The sequence below is a fragment of the Bombina bombina genome, chromosome 9 (assembly GCF_027579735.1).
Source record: "Bombina bombina isolate aBomBom1 chromosome 9, aBomBom1.pri, whole genome shotgun sequence".
Classification (NCBI taxonomy): Eukaryota; Metazoa; Chordata; class Amphibia; order Anura; family Bombinatoridae; genus Bombina; species Bombina bombina.
The window spans coordinates 82,193,482-82,218,546 of NC_069507.1; positions in this window are offsets into that span (position 1 = coordinate 82,193,482).

The window sequence follows — 25,065 nt, forward strand, 5'->3', positions numbered from 1 at the left end:
AAGCAGCGGTCACAAAGACCGCTGCTCCATAACCTGTCTGCCTGCTCTGAGCAGGCGGACAGACATCGCCGGAAATCAACCCAATCGAGTACGACCGGGTTGATTGACACCCCCCTGCTGGTGGCCTATTGGCCGCGAGTCTGCATGGGGCGGTGTTGCACCAGCAGCTCTTGTGAGCTGCTGGTGCAATGCTGAATACGGAGAGCGTATTGCTCGCCATATTCAGCGAGGTCTGTCGGACCTGATCCGCACTGTCGGATCAGGTCAGACAGACCTTGATAAATAGAGGCCTTAGACTTACATGCTAAGGGGGTTCAGGGGATAGCAATGGAGGAGATGAACTGGTATTAGGAAAGGTTTGTGTAGGTTGTATGCATCCCTGAACAGTAGAGTCTTTAGGGAGAACTTGAAGCTTTTAAAACTAGAAGAGAGTCTTGTGGAGCAAGGCAGAGAGTTCCACAAGATGGGAGCCAGTCTGGAGAAGTCCTGTAAACGGGAGTGTGATGATGTGACAAGAGAGGAGGAGAGTAGGAGGTCATGAGCAGAGCGAAGGGGACGGGAGGGAGAGTATCTGGAGACAAGGTCTGAGATATAGGGGGGAGCAGTGCAGTTGAGGGCTTTGTATGTCAGAATGAGAATTTTGTGTTTGATCCTAGAGGCAAGAGGAAGCCAGTGAAGGGATTGGCAGAGATGTGCAACAGATGAAGAGCGACGTGTAAGGAAGATGAGTCTGGCAGAGGCATTCATTATAGATTGTAAAGGAGCTAGGCGGCAGGTGGGGAGACCAGAGAGGACAGAGTTGTAGTAATCAAGGCTGGAAAGAATGAGAGAGTGGATTAAAATCTTAGTTTTGTCTTGTGTAAGGAAGTGTCTAATTTTAGAGATGTTTTTTAAGGAGGAAGCGGCAGGCTTTTGCCAAGGACTGAATGTGATCAGTGAAAGAAAGATCTGAGTCAAATGTGACCCCGAGACATCGGGCATGCGGGGTAGGGGTTATGATGGAATTGTCGACAGTTATAGAGAGATTGGGGGTGGAGAGTTTTGAGTAAGGGGGGAAAATAAGGAGCTCAGTTTTGAAGAGATTTAGCTTGAGGTAGTGAGAGGACATCCAGTTAGAGATGTGAGAAAGACAGTTAGTGACACGGGTTAGCAAGGAAGGAGATAGGTCTGGTGCGAGAAGTAGATTTGGGTGTCGTCGGCATACAAATGATATTGTAAACTGTGGGACTTTATTAGGGAACCTAGTGATGACGTGTAGATTGAGAAGAGAAGGGGACCGAGGACAGAGCCTTGCGGTACTCCGACATAAAGTGGTGACGGGGCAGATGAGGCCCCAGAGAAGGCTACACTAAAGGTACGGTTTGACAGGTAGGAAGAGATTTATATTAATGTTTAGTTGTTTTGAAAAATTAGTTGCAATTTTCAACAAATATTCAGAAGATCAATATTTGATCAATATTTTCCTTTTACTAAACTAAATTGTGTTTCTTAAAATGTGTCTTGAGTGAGTGTGAAAAAAAATGCAAATAGCCAAGATATCCTGTGTGAAACAAGCCAAAAGGGGTTTCAAGAGAATAGATTTGTGTGGATATCCTACATTTAATTGTATTTTGAATGTTGAAGCTAATGTTTTAATTAAAATCATTTTTTTTACTGAATGTGACTGCAATTTTCTAATTTTTTCAACAGGGTAAGGCTGATAATTAGATTAGATTTAATTAGATAAATGCAAAAAGCCTGTGAAAGCTGGTATGAAAAGTGTTTTCTGTTTTAGTGAAATCTCTGTAATAGGAGTTAAAATAAATAACAACTAAAACCAGGATTTCTCATAGATTCCAAATACCTTTGATTTGAATGTCCCGCAAAGAAATTGTGGAAATAATTTCATACAGCTCTTCTAGCATTCCAATATACATTGGACATTTTTTTATTTTGTGTTCATACTAAAAAGTATACATCTTGGGGGACCTATCGGGCGGTGGACATTATAGAATGCAAGAATGCTGATCTAGACTTTAGAGATAATCTACATAATGTCTAGAATAGACAACCCCATCTGGTACTGAATTGTATTATACATTTTTTGTCAGATAATACCTTTTTGAATACTGTAACCATGCCTATGTAGGAGTTCTATGGAGCTATCAAAACCATCATGGAGGAATTTGAAAATAAATTTTCCATTTCGAAAGAATCTAGACCTAATCAATTTGGTCATGTGGAGCATGTGGAATTTCACAAATTTGCACAATATTGCAAGTGCTATCCTTGAGAAAGGAACAGCAAGAACCAGCAATGCAGATCTTGTAAGCACGTAAAGGAGCTAACCTCTTACAGAGCCCGGTAAATAGTGGTGAGCCGGAGGGGAGCAAACTCCTAATGCCCTGATGGAACAGGTTGTCTAACTTAACGGCCAATCCAGTTTGATAAAAATTGAAACTACACAGGCTAATCAATACCTTTCTTTTTTAACTGCTCCTAGCTACACAGTGGCCTTTCACTTTTCAATGTATGGACTCTGTCCATCTGAAATGAGACTCTAACAACATGTCTTACCTTAACACCACATTGAGTTGAATGCTCCTTATGATAACTGGGGTGGGGTAATCATGCAGTCGGGACAAGTAGAATGACAGATGTGATTATAAATCTCTTCTGTCAGTCACTATGCTTTAGTATGCTGCATTTACTGTATGTATTTTATACTTTATTGGAACTATATAGGTCATGAGAAATATTTATTACTGTTTAACCCTTATATGTCGTTCAATGAATGAACATGGGGGGCTTTTCTATGAAGAGTATGACTGCCGGAATGTCTAAGCCCCCAACTGGTATTCCATCAGTCAGAATTCAATTGATTTACAGAAATATGGTTTACACTTGTCACTTCTTCAATATTTTCAAAATGTAGTACTGATTTGTATTACTTTATACAGCGGATAATAATCTAGGTAAACTGCCACATGTTTAGCCCTAATGGAAGTATTTTTTGATATTCTATAATATTCCTATGTAATTTCTGACCTAAACAGTTCTGACTTAGGCCCTGATATTCAAAAGTTCTCCAGATTGGAGAGAAATTGTAGTTCAGACTTCACAAGGGCTGAACTCAGTGAATATTCATAAGGGCGAAACGCTACAACACTGCAAGATATCTCTCATATCTATATGTGAAGGAGAGACAAGCCCAGTTCTATACAGCACTGAATGATATGAGCGTTTTGTTACACTTAAACATTGTGCTTTGTATTTTAGATTACTTTACACTTTAGATTAGGTCCTTTCAAAATGATAGCATTTAAGTTTTGCACTCTCTCATTTATATTTTAATACATTTATATTTACCTCTAGCAGTAATTTTAGAAATTCTGATTATGTTTTGAAATGTTCTGTTACTTTAAAAATTACGATCATACTTTGTATATTTCTGTGTAGCTTTTACAAATTACATTGCACCTTGTTTTTCTGCATTGCAAACTAAAACTGACATTTTCAGAAAATGGGGATGGCAGGTTATGTCTGAAGCTCTCTCACTGGTCTTGTGAAATTGAGTAAGTAGTTTACACAAGCTGGTTTCGCTGATTTATCTCGCCAGCTGTATGCAGGTTAAGTTTGGTCAAAATTCACAATATACTTATTTGAACCAACAGAAAAGTAATATATACTAAAATATAGACAAAGGCAAGTTAAACTTTAGTGAAAGCATTTCATTTTAATTTGTAATTCATGCAAACTGAGCTTCAATATCAGCCTCAGGTGTTTTCTGCTTACTTTTTCTCTTCCACATGAAATTTCGTATCACAGAGAGGTTAATTACTTTTTATGCAAGGCATCTCTCATCTCTTTGAGACTTTTAGGTTCATCCTTTAGCACTGAAACCAATGGCACTACTTATTAGAAATGACAAACGTTCACATATATATTCTAGCTTTATTAACAATTATTTCCAGTGACTGGTGCTTGTACTAATAAACATTGAAAGATTAATCAGTAAAGAACTGAAACAAGAAGTACAAATGTAGCACTCTGAACGTTTGCTAATGTTTAGAAAAATATCTGCTAAACACAATGGAGAAATAAAACTTAACTTTTATTAAATAATAAAGATATTAAAAAATAAAGGGTGAATGAATATTAAAATTACAAATTGCTTATTAGGTGTCCAGAAATAATTTATGAACAACCAGTATTGAGTAATAACCAAATGGTTTAATGGTTGTCACAATCTGGATGTGTTTAAAGGTATACCAAAGTTATTTCGGATAGATGACCTCAGATATATATATATATATATATATATATATATATATATATATATTTATGCACCTCTGGTTATCATAGGCAGGTTGGTACTGATAATAACTTGGATATCATCGAAATATATACCCCATAAGTGTATCTCCCAGGATGGAAAGATAACTAGTGAAGGTTATAATGCGGTGCTACTGGTTTGTCCTTATTATGGGAGGACGAATCTGTAGCACCAAGAGTGTTCCCTCAAAGTAGGGGAGAAATATACCTTCGTTATCGTATAAGGAGAAAAATAGTACCTTATGTTACCCTAAGTGTCTGGATACCCTGATTATCATAGGCAGGTTGGTACTGGTAGTAACCTAGATATCGTCAGAATATATACATATACCTGTTAATACCATAGAAGGATATGTCCCTTTAAATATCGTAAGTGTATCTCCCAAGATGGAGAGATAACAAGTGAAGGTTACAATGCGGTACTACTAATTTGTCCTTATTGTAGGAGGACAAATCCATAGCACCAAGAGTATTCCCTCAGAATAGGAGAGAAAAGTACCTTTGTTGTCGTGTATAGAGAGAAATAATACTTTGTGATACCCTAAGTGTCTGGATTCCTTCTAATACCATTTATACATTCCCAATGGAGAAAAGAGATATTCTCCAAACGGAAAAAAGGATATATTGTTGTGGCTTGAATATACTCCAAATGAGGAGATATTACAAGAAGGTGATGTAAATGTAATCACTAACTGGAGATAAGTATACTAGTTTATACCAGGAAAATTATAATGTCTGTTATTACCGTATCACTCACTTAGCAAATAAGAGATGAATATATAAATATTAATAACATCAGGGTATAGTATTGTTATAATATTCTAATGGAAAAAAGTGTATCTAATGATACCACAAAAGAGAGGTTACCTGTAATACCATGAGTATCAATGAGACAAAAGTTGGAAAGTGTAATGAGTATACCTGTTAGTACCGGTGTATATCAATTGTAATCTCTTAATGGAGATGGATTTCCCTGTTAATACCGTAAGGAGAGGTTACCTGTTAGTACCGTAAGTATTATTCGACAGAGATTGTTGAAAAAGGGGACTTCCCTATTAATGCCGTAAAGGAGAGGTTACCTGTTAATACCGTGAGTATTGCTCAACAGAAATTATTGCGGAAGGTATATCAGTTGTTCAGTATGCCTGTTAATACCGTGAAGATAAGAATACTTTATCAGTTGGTTGAGTATACCTGTTGTTAATACCGTGAAGATAAGGATACCTTATCAGTTGTTAAGTATACCTGTTAATACCATAAAGATAAGGATACCTTATCAGTTGTTGAGTATACCTGTTAATACCGTGAAGATAAGGATACCTGTTAATACCATGAGTATCACTTGACAAGTAAATAAATTGGATATATATACCTATTAATACCAGCAGTAGTTATGTTATAATCTCCTACAGAGAATAAGTATACCTATTAATATCGTAAAGGAGAGATTACCTGTTAATACCGTAGGTATCACTCAGAGATAGCAAAATATATGCCTATTATAATCTCCTGATGGAGATAAGTATACCTGTTAGTACCTTAGATGAAAGGTTACCTATTAATACCGTAAATATTTCTCAACCCGTAAGTTAAAAAGTTAGTACCTATTAATACTGTTTGGTCATAAGTGAGAAAATATATATTTACTGGAGATAAATCTTCATATATCAATTGGTACCAAAAAGGAGTTGATACCTATTAATACCGAGTATCACCAACAAATAAAAATTGTATACCTGTTAATACCGTGGATAACAAATAAGCAAGATGCTGATTTAAAATGAGGGAGAGGGAGCAGGGACGCCACTGACACGTTTTGCCATGGTGGCTTTATCAAAGGGCCCTTTGATAAAGCCACCATGGCGAAAAGCGTCAGTATCAACTCCTTTTTGGTACCAATTGATATATGGAGATTTATCTCCAGTAAATATATATTTTCTCACTTATGACCAAACAGTATTAATAGGTACTAACTATTTAACTTACGGTTGAGAAATATTTACGGTATTAATAGGTAACCTTTCATCTAAGGTACTAAAAGGTATACTTATCTCCATCAGGAGATTATAATAGGCATAAACTTTGCTATCTCTGAGTGATACCTACGGTATTAACAGGTAATCTCTCCTTTACGGTATTAATAGGTATACTTATTCCCTGTAGGAGATTATAACATAACTACTCCTGGTATTAATAGGTATATAAATCCAATTTATTTACTTGTCAAGTGATACTCATGGTATTAACAGGTATCCTTATCTTCACTGTATTAACAGGTATACTCAACAACTGATAAGGTATCCTTATCTTTATGGTATTAACAGGTATACTTAACAACTGATAAGGTATCCTTATCTTCATGGTATTAACAGGTATACTCAACCAACTGATAAAGTATTCTTATCTACTGTATTAATAGGTATACTTAAAGGGATAGTACACTGTAAAATTGTTTTTCCATTAATGTATTTTAAATGACTTGTTATACCAACTGCAGAGTATAAAATATTTGAGAAATTCCATTTTTATGCTTTGTGTATATGAAGTAGATGATTTTGTGCTTTGAAATCACAGCCTATTACAATGGGTTAAACTTAAAGGTGATATCAGATCTCATTATGTTCTAAGTTTGTGTAAACAGACTTGCTTCCTTATCTTTTATTTGGCTGGAACACCAAAGCTCAATACATAGAGAGAACAATGGAAAATGATAATTTTATTACTGAGTAATCTCTTCTGCTGGCTGTGTATACTTAGGTTATTCAATAGCCTATACTCCAGTATTAATTTGTTCAGTATAGGTGGCGATACCACAGGCTAAATTAGCTATTTCAAATGCTGAAATAGGAGTAAAGGAGCTAGTTGTAACCAATTTAATACACTCAAGCAAGTTAAAAGGATCATTGGGAATAATTTAAAGAGAAGAAAAATTTTGGGTGAACTGTCCCTTTAACAACAGATAAGGTATCCTTATCTTTACGGTATTAACAGGCATACCAAACAACTGATATACCTTCCGCAATAATTTCTGTTGAGCAATACTCACGGTATTAACAGGTAACCTCTCCTTTGCGGCATTAATAGGGAAGTCCCCTTTTTCAACAATTTCTGTCGAATAATACTTACGGTACTAACAGGTAACCTCTCCTTACGGTATTAACAGGGAAATCCATCTCCATTAAGAGATTACAATTGATATACACCGGTACTAACAGGTATACTCATTACACTTTCCAACTTTTGTCTCATTGATACTCATGGTATTACAGGTAACCTCTCTTTTGTGGTATCATTAGATACACTTTTTTCCATTAGAATATTATAACAATACTATACCCTGATATTATTAATATTTATATATTCATCTCTTATTTGCTGAGTGATACGGTAATAACAGACATTATCATTTTCCTGGTATAAACTAGTATACTTATCTCCAGTTAGTGGTTACATTTACATCACCTTCTTGTAATATCTCCTCATTTGGAGTATATTCAAGCCTCAACATGATATCCTTTTTTCCCGTTTGGGGAATATCTCTTTTCTCCATTGGGAATGTATAAATGGTATTAGAAGGAATCCAGACACTTAGGGTATCACAAAGTATTATTTCTCTCTTTACACGACAACAAAGATACTTTTCTCTCCTATTCTGAGGGAATACTCTTGGTGCTATGGATTTGTCCTCCTACAATAAGGAAAAATTAGTAGTACCGCATTGTAACCTTTACTTTTTATCTCTCCATCTTGGGAGATACACTTACGATATTTAAAGGGACAAATCCTTCTATGGTATTAACAGGTATATGCATATATTCTGACGATATCCAGGTTACTACCAGTACCAACCTGCCTAGGATAATCAGGGTATCCAGACACTTAGGGTAACATTGGGTACTATTTTTCTCCTTATACGATAACGAAGGTATATTTCTCCCCTACTTTGAGGGAACACTATTGGTGCTACAGATTCGTCCTCCCATAATAAGGACAAACCAGTAGCACCGCATTATAACCTTCACTAGTTATCTTTCCATCCTGGGAGATACACTTATGGGGTATATATTTCGATGATATCCAAGTTATTATCAGTACCAACCTGCCTATGATAACCAGAGGTGCATAAATAAATAAATAAATAAATATATATATATATATATATATATATCTGAGGTCATCTATTCGAAATAACTTCGGTATACCTTTAAACACATCCAGATTGTGACAACCATTAAACCATTTGGTTATTACTCAATACTGGTTGTTCATAACTTATTTCTGGGCACCTAATAAGCAATTTGTAATTTTAATATTCATTCACCCTTTATTTTTTAATATCTTTATTATTTAATAAAAGTTAAGTTTTATTTCTCCATTGTTTTTAGCAGATATTTTTCTAAACATTAGCAAACGTTCAGAGTGCTACATTTGTACTTCTTGTTTCAGTTCTTTACTGATTAATCTTTCAACTTTTAGGTTCATCCCCTTTTCTTAAAAAAATCAGTGAGTTAAGCCCCTGTGAAGTCTGCTCTATAATCTCTCTCCAAACTAGAGACTGTTTGATTATCTGGCCCATATAAGGTAATGAAGTTCTTTGGAAAACTGACAGTTTTTCAATTTCTATTTAAATAGACAAAATGCAAAGTGCAATTTAATTTGTTAAAGATACACATAAATATACAAAGTATGAGACTAATTTGTTAAAGTTACACAGAAACTGTGAAAGCATAATCTGAATTTGTAAAATCACAATCCTAAATACACTGCTGTATACAAAATAAAATGCAAAATAGAAAGTGCAATGCTTAAATGTAATACAAGTTCATCTGAGGTGTAAAGTGATATAAAATACAAAGCACAAAGTGTAAGTCATGCAATGCTATATTGCACTGGGCTTGTCTCTCCTTTACATACAGAAATGCAGGGAGCGCCCCTTGGAGAAGTAAAGCAAAATCTGCCTTTTAAAAATTTCACTAGGGATCTTGCAGTGCTGGAGGATAATTTTAGAATTCTCACCTGAGTGGAGAGGTTTTGAATATCAGGTCTTTAGAGATAGCATGGTTATATTTTACTGTTATTGAAGCTAGGTTACTCTCTTTGTTTTCTTCCATTTTTTTTTATTTTTAAGATGGCATGACACATTATGTATATTTCTCCGCTGGTATCGCTTGTATTACAATTTGAAAGTAAAAAGTTTTCGCTCGCACACTAACCCGATGTGCGTTAAAAGCCGAACTCAGAATATTGTGCGAGTTAAGGTATTACCCCCATAGCAGTCAATGGAGCAAAAAAAGTGGGAAAGCACCCTACTTGAACGGAAACCTGATCGTATAGTCTGAAGTGCCCTAAACCAACATAAAAATATAAATATTTCACATTCCAATGTTCCACTAGTGGACAGTAAAGGGCTCCAATACACTAATATACATACATATATATATATATATATATATATATATATACACAGTATATATATATATATATATATATATATATATATATATATATGCATACGTAGTTATGTGTTTAAATGTGTACATACATCTGTATATATACACATATAAATACATATGTACACACACAAACATATGTATGTATGGATATATATACTGTATATAAATTAAATATATATATATATATATATGTATATAAATAATTGGGTGTTTGGATCAGCAATTTCATTTTGATCTATCAAATAACTGAAGTACACAGTAATATTTCAGTATTGAAATGAGGATTAACAGAAAATGTGCAATATGCATCAAAATGAAATTAGATAGGTGCATAAATTTGGGCACCCTTGTGATTTTGTTGATTTGAATACCTGTAACTACCTAGCACTGATTAATTGGAACAAACAATTTGTTTGGTGAGCCCAATAAGCCCAATAAACCCAATTGAGAATAATGTTGAGGAATCAGTCACAAAGTTGAAGTTACGCTGGATAGTTCAACAAGACAACGACCCAAAATACTGCTCAGAATCTACTCTGGCATTTATGCAGAGGAACAAGTACAGTGTTCTGGAATGGCCATCCCAGTCCCCAGACCTGAATATCATTGAAAATCTGTGGGGTGATTTGAAGTGGGCTGTCCATGCTCGGCAACCATCAAACCTTACTGAACTGGAGATGTTTTGCAAGGAGGAATGGTCCAAAATACCTTCATCCAGAATCCAGACACTTATTACAGGCTATAGGAAGTGTCTAGAGGCAGTTATTTCTGCTAAAGGAGGCTCTACTAAATATTGATGCAATATTTCTGTTGGGGTGCCCAAATTTATGCACCTGTCTAATTTCGTTTTGATGCATATTGCACATTTTCTGTTAATCCAATAAACCTCATTTCACTACTGAAATATTACTGTGTCCTTCAGTTATTTGATAGATGAAAGGAAATTGCTGATCCAAACACTCAATTATTTATAAATGAAAACCATGGAAATTGTCAGGGGTGCCTAAACTTTTGCATACAACTGTATATATATATACACACACACACACATCTTAGACATATATACTGTATGTATGTTTCTTTGCCTGCCTTTTTTTCCTAAAACCTGTTCAAATCAGCCAATAGGATTTAAGCAGCTCTCATCCTATTGGCTGATTTGAAATTTTCAGCCAATAGGAATGCAAAGTACCCCAATATAAAACAGTTACCTTGCATTAAAGCTTTACTATACAGTGGACGATCGCATTAAGAGGAGCCTCCACGTCGGATGGTGATTTAGGGGTTAAAAGTGTAATTAGGGGGGGTGGAGCCAACCGCTGAACGAGGAGGTAGCAAGTCTGCTGAGCTCCGATACATCAGAGAGTTATTTTATATTATATTCCTAACTTAGCTGCCTAAATATCTGAAAATCTTATCTGTAATTGTGGTGGAGGTGCAGGGTCATCTATTTGACTCCTTTGCTGACCAGAGAGCATCACCGCATAACTTACCTCTGAATCCTCCACTGCAGCATGACCGCAAGGACTTTGTGCACTGCTGGGACCGCTCGCACAAGCAAGTACCTACCTTGTCTCCAGAGGGTCGGGGATCCGCTCCGGAGACCATCAACTAGTGATAGCAAGGACCTGCAGCACTATAGACCAGCTCGGCACAGTAGTGAGCGGAGGCAGTGACGGCTATTTCCCATCTCAGAGGAGGAAGCCAAGAATCACCGGGAGACGCCAAGGTGCGGTAAGCCAACTCCCCACTTGAAGGACCGTTAGCAACAAGTCCCAAACACTGAGCACTGCTCATAGCAAGGAGGGTTATAAAGACTTGCATTACATACATATCGGGAGGTGTTGGAGGGATTTATAGCGGCAGAGCAAGCCCCTTATATGGTACAGAAGTACTGAGAGAACTTTGACTATATTTATTGGAAGTAGATACCATCTCTCTTCACGGGGCAGTGATTAAAAATAGGGCTACAGCGGCTCACAAATTTTGGTTTGAAGATCCGCCATTTCAGCGGCCTATTGCGCAGCACTGCCATCTCACTTGCTGTCTTTAAGGGTCCCAGATTACTCACTCCACGATAGAGTTAACTAGAAGAGCACAAAATCATGGACGTTTCTGAAAGAGCCTATTTTAATCAATAAAACTACAGCTAAATACAGTTTTTTGAGTGCCAGGCATCGCCTACAATAAACAGGCCTTAGTTAGAGCGGCACTCTGAAGAGGCTGCTTAGAAGGGACTGCCAAATATTAGATATAATCTGCTTAAGCTACACTGGCCTAGAACTTAACTGCAGATTCGAATAGAAGCCACAGTAGGACACCTATTTTTCAGGGCTGACTCTTTTGGTGACTTTTGAGATTTTTGTACCCTGACATATCCTTCTTGCATACTCAAAGTACATAACCTCTATGCCCTAAGACAGCCTGTAGTCAATCTGCGCACCTGACAGAGCTTCCTCTTTAAATAAGCCTAAATCCCTCCTGACGCTTCTCATAAGATTGTGGAAGTTATTACACTTATCTGAGCCTGCAAAATTTAATATATTAAGCTTTGGAATACAATTCTGTAGAGCAGCTACTTCTCTAATTAGAAGCACAAACTCTGCCCAACATTTTGCTCTGTTTTTGATACAGCAGCGCCTCTGCACCCACATACAATAATTAAAGACAGGACACAGTGGGCAAATAAATACGCCACTACACCTGCATTATACAGTAATAACTTCCTTGTTTTGCTTAAATAAGTCTCTAAGATGGAGAAGAGTGAAATTCAGCAGGGATCTAGATATTGCAAAACTATGCATTAAGAAGTGGGCCTTGTAGGGCCGGGGCTTAACTCTGATGACTCAATGACAGTAAATGGAGACATAGCTCCTGGACATTTTACTGAGGGATCTCTGCCTCACTCCGCAAATTAAAAGTGTAATTAGATACTTTGTGTTGTGGGTGGGAGATGGATTAGGGGTTAATAACTTTAATAGATACTTTGCGATATGGGGATTTGCGGATTAGGGGTTACTACATTTATTAGTTATTGTGGTGGGGGGATGGCAGTTGAGAGGTAGATATTGCAAATGCGTTTGATTTTATCGGGTAAAATATACACACCGCACTTGTATGCGGCACCGTATATGTGATCGATTCCCATAGTGTAAGGTCGGGTTACCATAGTAACTATTTAATTTTCAAGAAATCCGGTATCGGATGGAAGCGTTAACACAATGCTAACTTACACCTACACAAAAAGGGCATCTGCACGCAATGCGCTAAATAATTCAATGGAAACCTAGTACTCAAATGAAGCCGTAAATTACTTTTAGCTGCAGGCAACTTTGGTAGCTTAAGGCTCCATTTTTAACAGCTCAATGGAAACGAGCCCCTAGTCGGGTTCCTAGAGAACATAGCCTCCAATAGCCCAGATAATAGACTGCACTTTTATCTATTATTCTCACTACAACTTAATTGCTATTTCATTTCTTAGCATTTCACCCTCAGATTACAATATGCTGATGCAATGTTTAGTCCAAGACTGGCTGTCAATTATCACCAGGAGAAGCTAGTTGGTCTTTATGCTATAAAAAAAAATAGATTTTATCTTCAGTTGGGATCCAAAAAGCGGCACCCTATTTCTCATTTGCCTTCTTTAGATTTTAGTTTTACTGGGGTACGACAGGGTACAAGAGTGGTCCTATATTTCAGTTAGAAGGCCATGCTATTGACTTCATGCTATATAAACTAAATATTAATTACTGGACTGATACATATTATTCTTATTATCTTTTGATGTATAGCTTTGTCCATATTCTGTATTCCTTATATATGTATAACTATGATTGTATTCCCATGTAAGGCTCTGTAACTCATTTGTCATGTTAAAATTGGTATACCTGAATAAAAAAAAATAAAAAAAAGTATGCATCTTAAACAGTAATAAAAACATTATTTTCTCCAAAAAAATCTGAGCTTTTTTTTTTTCATTTTTATTATTACTATTATTATTATTCAACTAAAACAAAAATGTCTTCTATTTTTATAAACATGACAGATGGTCCTATGTAACACATATGCTATTTCAGTCTTTCAAAAGTACTTTAAAAACTTAAATTAACACAGAAAACCAATACATACAGACTTACTAATCAAATTGTATGTAAAAAAAATACAATTAATAATTCTCAGCCCAACTAAGGCCTCGCTTCCATTGAGTTGTTAAAAATGGAGTCGTAAGCTACCGAAGCGGCCGACAGCTAAAAGTAATTTACGGCTCCATTTTAGTACTAGGTTTCCATTGAAATATTTTGCGGATAGCATGCAGTCGCTCTTTTCGTGTAGCTGTAAGTTAACGTTGTGTTAACGCTTCCATCTGATGTCGGATTTCTTGAAAATCAATTAGTTGCTAAGGTAACCCGACCTTACGCTATAGAATTTACGTTTAACGTCCGTGCTCCTTACCGGTGATCACCTCTCAAGAAAAATAAAGATACACATCCATATTTTTAATAATCAAATACAATTTTTTAATATAATTATATTTACCACTTCATAAATATAAGTAATATGTATTGCTGCCCTAGGCATAGGTCTAGTTTGCATTCTGTAGATATGTTCTTGCATATATTATTATATTTAAATATATACTGATATTTCTATTAGATTATAAGTTCAACTATTTCTATACATGAGACAACAATAAATATTACTTATAACAATTTATTTCTACATTACAACACTTGCATTATTTGCAAGTTTTATAATTTCAATAGAAAATAGGTCTCAAAAAGCACAATTTTACTCTTTTACACCTAGTTGAGCTGGGTGTAATATTTTTCAATGTTTCGACAGCCTCCGACAGTATATTAACGGTTTGCGCTTTCATTGGAAACCTGGTATAATTTATCGATTAACGGCTTCTATTACTTTCTATGGGACGCGAAGATTTTTTCCGCTGCCGGAGTCCAGCTGCCGATATTGAGGTATAACGCGCCATTGGAAACAGTCGATAAACAATATTGCTTTCAACAGCATATTTAACGGTTTGCAAGTGCATGCAAACTGAATTACGACTCAATGAAAGCGAGCCCTAAATATGCATTAGCTTCTTCTGACTGAAAACAAATCTATGAAAACTAAATGATTTATTTAACAATCAAATTGACCAATCTATAGATAAAACCCTCTTTTTTCAAAACATAAAAATGCATATAGCATTGTAAAGTATATTTTAAAAGCCCAATATTTGCACAATTTGACTTTTTATTTAGGGACGTTTAAGGTCTAATGCTGAACGTGAACTTTCTGTATAACCTTTGCCAATAAATAAATAAAATTCTCAAAGAGAACTAAAAGAGTAGAAACGCTAAAACAGATCAAAATGCACATATGATTTCTACAGGAGACTACAAACTCCAACGGCTAGATTACGAGTTTTTGTCAGTAATGGTGTGCGGTGTTAACGAGCATTTTTTTCTCACCGCTCACTTAAGACAACGCTGGTATTACAGGTTTTTCTAAACCCAGCGCTAGACGCAAAAAAGTGAGCGTAGAGCAAAATTTAGCTCCAATTCTCACCTCAATACCAGCGCTGCTTACGTTAGCGGTAAGCAGGTAAAACGTGCTCGTGCATGATTTCCCTACAGGAATCAATGGGGCTGATTCGGCTGAGAAAAAAACCTAACACCTGCAAAAAAGCAGCGTTCAGCTCCTAACGCAGCCCTATTGATTCCTATGGGAAAAGTAAATTTATGTCTACACCTAACACCCTAACATGAATATAAGCCTAAATCCCTCCTGACGCTTCTCATAAGATTGTGGAAGTTATTACACTTATCTGAGCCTGCAAAATTTAATATATTAAGCTTTGGAATACAATTCTGTAGAGCAGCCACTTCTCTAATTAGAAGCACAAACTCTGCCCAACATTTTGCTCTGTTTTTGATACAGCAGCGCCTCTGCACCCACATACAATAATTAAAGACAGGACACAGTGGGCAAATAAATACGCCACTACACCTGCATTATTCAGTAATAACTTCCTTGTTTTGCTTAAATAAGTCTCTAAGATGGAGAAGAGTGAAATTCAGCAGGGATCTAGATATTGCAAAACTATGCATTAAGAAGTGGGCCTTGTAGGGCCGGGGCTTAACTCTGATGACTCAACGACAGTAAATGGAGACATAGCTCCTGGACATTTTACTGAGGGATCTCTGCCTCACTCCGCAAATTAAAAGTGTAATTAGATACTTTGTGTTGTAGGTGGGAGATGGATTAGGGGTTAATAACTTTAATAGATACTTTGCGATATGGGGATTTGCGGATTAGGGGTTACTACATTTATTAGTTATTGTGGTGGGGGGATGGCAGTTGAGAGGTAGATATTGCAAATGCAGTTGATTTTATCGGGTAAAGTATACACACCGCACTTGTATGCGGCACCGTATATGTGATCGATTCCCATAGTGTAAGGTCGGGTTACCATAGTAACTATTTAATTTTCAAGAAATCCGGTATCGGATGGAAGCGTTAACACAATGCTAACTTACACCTACACAAAAAGGGCATCTGCACGCAATGCGCTAAATAATTCAATGGAAACCTAGTACTCAAATGAAGCCGTAAATTACTTTTAGCTGCAGGCAACTTTGGTAGCTTACGGCTCCATTTTTAACAGCTCAATGGAAACGAGCCCCTAGTCGGGTTCCTAGAGAACATAGCCTCCAATAGTCCAGATAATAGACTGCACTTTTATCTATAGTTCTCACTACAACTTAATTGCTATTTCATTTCTTAGCATTTCACCCTCAGATTACAATATGCTGATGCAATGTTTAGTCCAAGACTGGCTGTCAATTATCACCAGGAGAAGCTAGTTGGTCTTTATGCTATAAAAAAAAATAGATTTTATCTTCAGTTGGGATCCAAAAAGCGGCACCCTATTTCTCATTTGCCTTCTTTAGATTCTAGTTTTACTGGGGTACGACAGGGTACAAGAGTGGTCCTATATTTCAGTTAGAAGGCCATGCTATTGACTTCATGCAATATAGACTAAATATTAATTACTGGACTGATACATATTATTCTTATTATCTTTTGATGTATAGCTTTGTCCATATTCTGTATTCCTTATATATGTATAACTATGATTGTATTCCCATGTAAGGCTCTGTAACTCATTTGTCATGTTAAAATTGGTATACCTGAATAAAAAAAATAAAAAAGTATGCATCTTAAACAGTAATAAAAACATTATTTTCTCCAAAAAAATCTGAGCTTTTTTTTTCATTTTTATTATTACTATTATTATTATTCAACTAAAACAAAAATGCCTTCTATTTTTATAAACATGACAGATGGTCCTATGTAACACATATGCTATTTCAGTCTTTCAAAAGTACTTTAAAAACTTAAATTAACACAGAAAACCAATACATACAGACTTACTAATCAAATTGTATGTAAAAAAAATACAATTAATAATTCTCAGCCCAACTAAGGCCTCGCTTCCATTGAGTTGTTAAAAATGGAGCGGTAAGCTTCCGAAGCGGCCGACAGCTAAAAGTAATTTACGGCTCCATTTTAGTACTAGGTTTCCATTGAAATATTTTGCGGATAGCGTGCAGTCGCTCTTTTCGTGTAGCTGTAAGTTAACGTTGTGTTAACGCTTCCATCTGATGTCGGATTTCTTGAAAATCAATTAGTTGCTAAGGTAACCCGACCTTACGCTATAGAATTTACGTTTAACGTCCGTGCTCCTTACCGGTGATCACCTCTCAAGAAAAATAAAGATACACATCCATATTTTTAATAATCAAATACAATTTTTTAATATAATTATATTTACCACTTCATAAATATAAGTAATATGTATTGTTGCCCTAGGCATAGGTCTAGTTTGCATTCTGTAGATATGTTCTTGCATATATTATTATATTTAAATATATACTGATATTTCTATTAGAATATAAGTTCAACTATTTCTATACATGAGACAACAATAAATATTACTTATAACAATTTATTTCTACATTACAACACTTGCATTATTTGCAAGTTTTATAATTTCAATAGAAAATAGGTCTCAAAAAGCACAATTTTACTCTTTTACACCTAGTTGAGCTGGGTGTAATATTTTTCAATGTATCGACAGCCTCCGAAGTGTATTAACGGTTTGCGCTTTCATTGGAAACCTGGTATAATTTATCGATTAACGGCTTCTATTACTTTCTATGGGACGCAAAGACTTTTTCCGCTGCCGGAGTCCAGCTGCCGATATTGAGGTATAACGCGCCATTGGAAACAGTCGATAAACAATATTGCTTTCAACAGCATATTTAACGGTATGCGAGTGCACGCAAACTGAATTACGACTCAATGAAAGCGAGCCCTAAATATGCATTAGCTTCTTCTGACTGAAAACAAATCTGTGAAAACTAAATGATTTATTTAACAATCAAATTGACCAATCTATAGATAAAACCCTCTTTTTTCAAAACATAAAAATGCATATAGCATTGTAAAGTATATTTTAAAAGCCCAATATTTGCACAATTTGACTTTTTATTTAGGGACGTTTAAGGTCTAATGCTGAACGTGAACTTTCTGTATAACCTTTGCCAATAAATAAATAAAATTCTCAAAGAGAACTAAAAGAGTAGAAACGCTAAAACAGATCAAAATGCACATATGATTTCTACAGGAGACTACAAACTCCAACGGCTAGATTACAAGTTTTTGTCAGTAATGGTGTGCGGTGTTAACAAGCATTTTTTTCTCACCGCTCACTTAAGACAACGCTGGTATCACAGGTTTTTCTAAACCCGGCGTTAGCCGCAAAAAAGTGAGCGTAGAGCAAAATTTAGCTCCAATTCTCACCTCAATACCAGCGCTGCTTACGTTAGCGGTAAGCAGGTAAAACGTGCTCGTGCACGATTTCCCTATAGGAATCAATGGGGCTGATTCGGCTGAGAAAAAAACCTAACACCTGCAAAAAAGCAGCGTTCAGCTCCTAACGCAGCCCCATTGATTCCTATGGGAAAAGTAAATTTATGTCTACACCTAACACCCTAACATGAACCCCGAGTCTAAACACCCCTAATGTTACACTTATTAACCCCTAACCTGCCGTCCCGACATCGCCGATACCTACATTATATTATTAACCCCTAATCTGCTGCTCCGGACATCGCAGCCACCTGCATTATACTTATGAACCCCTAATCTGCTGCCCCCAACATCGCCGACACCTACATTATAGTTATTAACCCCTAATCTGCCGCCACCAATGTCGTTGCAACCTACCTACAATTATTAACCCCTAATCTGCCGCCCACAATGTCGCCATCACTATAATAAAGTTATTAACCCCTACATCTAAGTCTTACCCTAACCCTAACACCCCCTAACTTAAATATAATTTAAAATAATCTAAATAAAATTACTACAATTAAATAAATAATTCCTATTTAAAACTAAATACTTACCTATAAAACAACCCTAAGCTAGCTACAATATAACTAACAGTTACATTGTATCTAGCTTAGGGTGTAATTTTATTTTACAGGCAAGTTTGTATTTATTTTAACTAGGTACAATAGTTATTAAATAGTTATTAACTATTTAATAACTTCCTAGTTAAAATAAATACAAATTTACCTGTAAAATAAATCTTAACCTAAGTTACAATTACACCTAACACTACACTATAATTAAATTAATTACCTAAACTAACTACAATTAAATACAATTAAATAAAATTATCTAAATTACGGAAAAAAAACAAACACTAAAATTACAGAAAATAATAAAATAATTACAAGTTTTTTAAACTAATTGATAGTCTGAAGTCTTCATACTATCTGGGCAGAAGAGGTCCTCCAGACAGGCAGAAGTCTTCATCCAGATGGCATCTTCTATCTTCATCCATCCGGAGTGGGTCCATCTTCAAGACATCCGACGTGGAGCATCTCTTCGTTCTTGATCCAACGACTGAATGACTGGTCCATTAAATGACGTCATTCAAGATGGCGTCCCTTGAATTCCGATTTGCTGATAGAATTCTATGATTGATTGAAGTTCAATCCTATTGGATGATCCAATCAGCCAATAGGATTGAGCTCACATTCAATTGGGTGATTGGAACAGCCAATAGAATGCGAGCTCAATCCTATTGGCTGATTACATCAGCCAATAGGATTTTTTCTAGCTTAATTCCGATTGGCTGATAGAATTCTATCAGCCAATCGGAATTCAAGGGACGCCATTTTGGATGACGTCATTTAAAGGACCAGTCATTCAGTCGTCGGATCAAGAACAAAGAGGATGCTCCACGTCGGATGTCTTGAAGATGGACCCACTCCACTCCGGATGGATGAAGATAGAAGATGCCATCTGGATGAAGACTTCTGCCCGTCTGGAGGACCTCTTCTGCCCAGATAGGATGAAGACTCCAGACTATCAATTAGTTTAAAAAACTTGTAATTATTTTATTATTTTCTGTAATTTTAGTGTTTGTTTTTTTTCCGTAATTTAGATAATTTTATTTAATTATATTTAATTGTAGTTAGTTTAGGTAATTAATTTAATTATAGTGTAGTGTTAGGTGTAATTGTAACTTAGGTTAAGATTTATTTTACAGGTAAATTTGTATTTATTTTAACTAGGAAGTTATTAAATAGTTAATAACTATTTAATAACTATTGTACCTAGTTAAAATAAATACAAACTTGCTCCGCTCTGGATGGAGGAAGATAGAAGATGCCGCCTGGATGAAGACTTCTGCCCGTCTGGAGGACCACTTCTGCCTGGTTGGGTGAAGACTTTTCAAGGTAGGGTGATCTTCAAGGGGGTAGTGTTAGGTTTTATTAAGGGGGGATTGGGTGGGTTTTAGAGTAGGGTTAGGTGTGTGGGTGGTGGGTTGTAATGTTGGGGGGGTATTGTATTTTTTTTTACAGGTAATAGAGCTGATTACTTTGGGGCAATGCCCAGCAAAAGGCCCTTTTAAGGGCTATTTGTAATTTAGTGTAGGGTAGGGATTTTTATTATTTTGTTTTTTTTTATTTTATTAGGGGGATTAGAGTAGGTATAATTAGTTTTAAAAAAAAATTAAATTATTATTATTTTCTGTAATTTAGTGTTTGTTTTTCGTAATTTAGATAATTTTATTTAATTGTATTTAATTGTATTTAGTTTAGGTAATTAATTTAATTATAGTGTAGTGTTAGGTGTAATTGTAACTTAGGTTAGGATTTATTTTACAGGTAAATTTGTATTTATTTTAACTAGGAAGTTATTAAATAGTTAATAACTATTCAATAACTATTGTACCTAGTTAAAATAAATACAAACTTGCCTGTAAAATAAAAATAAACCCTGAGATAGCTACAATGTAATTATTAGTTATATTGTAGCTATCTTAGGGTTTATTTTATTGGTAAGTATTTAGTTTTAAATAGGAATAATTTATTTAATAATAGTAATTTTATTTAGATTATTTTAAATTATATTTAAAGGGACAGTCTAGGCCAAAATAAACTTCCATGATTCAGATAGAGCATGTAATTTTAAACAATTTTCCAATTTACTTTTATCACCAATTTTGCTTTGTTCTCTTGGTATTCTTAGTTGAAAGCTTAACCTAGGAGGTTCATATGCTAATTTCTTAGACCTTGAAGCCCACCTCTTTCAGATTGCATTTTAACAGTTTTTCACCACTAGAGGGTGTTAGTTCCCGTATTTCATATAGATAACACTGTGCTCGTGCACGAGAAGTTATCTGGGAGCAGGCACTGATTGGCTAGACTGCAAGTCTGTCAAAAGAACTGAAAAAAGGGGCAGTTTGCAGAGGCTTAGATACAAGATAATCACAGAGGTTAAAAGTATATTATTATAACTGTGTTGGTTATGCAAAACTGGGGAATGCGTAATAAAGGGATTATCTATCTTTTAAAACAATAAAAATTCTGGTGTAGACTGTCCCTTTAAGTTAGGGGGGTGTTAGGGTTAGGGTTAGACTTAGGTTTAGGTCTTAATAACTTTAATATAGTGGCAGCCACGTTGGGGGTGGCAGATTAGGGGTTAATAAATATAGGTAGGTGTCGGCAATGTTAGGGATGGCAGATTAGGGGTTAAAAAAATGTAACTAATGTTTGCGAGGCGGGAGTGCTGCGGTTTAGGGGTAAATATATTTATTGAAGTGGCGGCGATGTCCGGCCGGCAGATTAGGGGTTAAAAAATGTATTTAAGTGTTTGCGATGTGGGGGGAGGGGCTCGGTTTAGGGGTTAATAGGTAGTTTATGGGTGTTAGTGTACTTTTTAGCACTTTAGTTAAGAGTTTTATATTAAGGCGTTAGCCCTTAAAACTCTTAACTACTGACTTTTAAATGTGATTGGAGTCTTGACAGGAGAAGGTGTACCGCTCACTTTTTCCAAGACTTGTAATACCGGCGTTAGGAAAATCCCATTGAAAAGATGGGATACGCAATTTACGTAAGGGGATTTGCTGTATGCTCGAGTTGCGGAAAAAAAGTGAGCGGTACACCTGTAGCTGCCAGACTCGTAATACCAGCGGGCGTTAAAAAGCAGCGTTGGGACCTCTCAACGCTGCTTTTTAAGGCTAACGCAAGACTCGTAATCTAGGCGCAAGTAAGTGATTTTGTGAATTAACAGTGGTATATTTAGACTTAATTAATTTTACAATTGTTCTTCAGTGATCCCTTTTCTACCTATAAAACCTTTTTGATAAAATGGTATTATGATTGAATAGAAAATCAGTGATGTGTCTTATACAGAGTTAAATTACCTATGGGAGCTTAGTTTAATAACTTACTTTATTTGTACAGCTTGTTATTAGCCTTCCAAGACTGAATAGTTTAACAGCTAATCTATTTGTTACAGTTCTTGCTGGTTAATAGCAGATTTTCTCTGTGCCAGTGTGACTATTTTCTTCTTAATGTGTCACATCTGTTCATAGTAATTTAGTGATTATATGAGGGCCTCTTCTTTCTCCTTGTTTATGATAAAGGACAATAGGGAATGTATTTTATATACTATATAGAGAGAGAGTACACTTCTAATTAGTCACATTATAATTCTTTTTTAACTTAATTACTCATTTTGTCCTTGCTTAGAAATCATGAAAAAAATTACAGCTTTTTAGAGGAGTCATATTTCTTTGTTCTGCAAAATGTTTTCATTTTAATTGGCAACATGGTTTTATTTACAAATCGTTCTAGAAAGTGTAACTTTCCAACATTTTCCATTAAAGGGACAGTCTACTTGAACATTTTTAATTTATTACAGTATCTATAATAAATTTTAATTATTATTATTAATTTATTTTAATATTATATATGTAATATTTCAATAACACAATGTAAGATTAGTAATTATTTATGTGTGCTAACACGACACTGAGTTAGACCTAAGTCACAAACCACGAATTGCATTACTCATATTTTCCATTCCTTTGTTCTTCACATCAAACTTTTTTTTTACTATTAAATGAGTAACTCAGTTCTGGACCACTCATATTATAGAACTGAGTTACTCACTCAGCTAAAAGGACCCACTGACATATCACATTTTGCCAAAAAACCCCACCAGAGAATTTAAAGTAGCACTAGACATAGTCCTTTTAATAGCTCTTCAAATTGGACATATTGATAAAGCCATAAATACATTTTTGACCACTGACCATCCTAGATATACATTAATTTACAGTATTCCTAAAATTCACAAAGATCCTTCAAAACCTCCCGGTCGCCCCATCGAAATCCGCAATTGGGTCATTCTATCAAAGTGTGGCCGAATATGTAGATTATTGCTTACAAGATACAGTTAAAAAAAACAGAGGCTTTTCTTTTGGATTCCTTTGAAGTGATCAAATTATTACAGGACGAACTGTTTGACACAAATGTTTTGCTGGTCACATTATATGTGGCCAGCCTTTACACGATCATTCCCCATCAATTAGGTTTACAGTCGGTAAGAACTAAATTGTTATCTGTCCCAGATTACACGGGTCCCCCCATGAAATTTGTTATAGATCTTTTGGAGATTTGCTTGACACATAATTATTTTCGTTTTGAAAATTATTTTTATTTACAGCTTGTCGGTACTGCCATGGGTTCGCCCATGGCACCGGCATATGCCAATTTGTTTATGTACTGGTATGAAGAATGTTATGTATTTAAGGACAGCAATCCCCATGCCATTTTATATTGTCATTATATTGACGATCTGCTGATAATATGGGGTGGCAGTGAATCAGAACTCAATTCTTGGTTTGAGCAACTTAACAGTAATTTACCCAATGTGCAGTTTAAAATGAAATATGATAGGGAACAGATTACATTTCTGGATCTCTGGATCTATAAAAAGGATCTAGGTGTATATTTTAAGTTAAACTCTGAACTTTTTACTAAGCCCATGGACAGAAATACATTGCTCAAATTTCAGAAGTTTGGTATCTTACAATCTCAACTATTGTGAGTAATCAGAAACAATACAGAGAGTTCTAATAAACAAACATAATTCAACTGTATGAGGGATAGGTTCCTGGCTAGGGGCTACAAATTGAAAGATATTATGAGAGTTTGGGGTGAAATTGAACATCTTGACCAGGGCACTGTCATTAATCGATGTAAAATAAAAAAACCTAAATGTAATTAACTTACGCCTAGATTTAGAGTTCTGCGGCCAAAGGGGTGCGTTAGCTACGCTGGCTTTTTTCTGGCCGCACCTTTTAAATACCGCTGGTATTGAGAGTTCACAGAATGGCTGCGTTAGGCTCCAAAAAAGGAGCTTATAGCATATTTACCGCAACTTCAACTCTCGATACCAGCGGTGCTTACAGACGCGGCCAGCTTCAAAAACGTGCTTGTGCACGATTCCCCCATAGGAAACAATGGGGCTGTTTGAGCTGAAAAAAAACACCTGCAAAAAAGCCGCGTTCAGCTCCTAACGCAGCCCCATTGTTTGCTATGGGGAAACACTTCCTACGTCTGCACCTAACACCCTAACATGTACCCCAAGTCTAAACACCCCTAACCTTACACTTATTAACCCCTAATCTGCCGCCCCCGCTATTGCTGACCCCTGCATATTTTTTTAACCCCTAATCTGCCGCTCCGTAAACCGCCGCTACTTACATTATCCCTATGTACCCCTAATCTGCTGCCCCTAACACCGCCGACCCCTATATTATATTTATTAACCCCTAATCTGCCCTCCACAACGTCGCCTCCACCTTCCTACACTTATTAACCCCTAATCTGCCGAGCGGACCGCACCGCTATTATAATAAAGT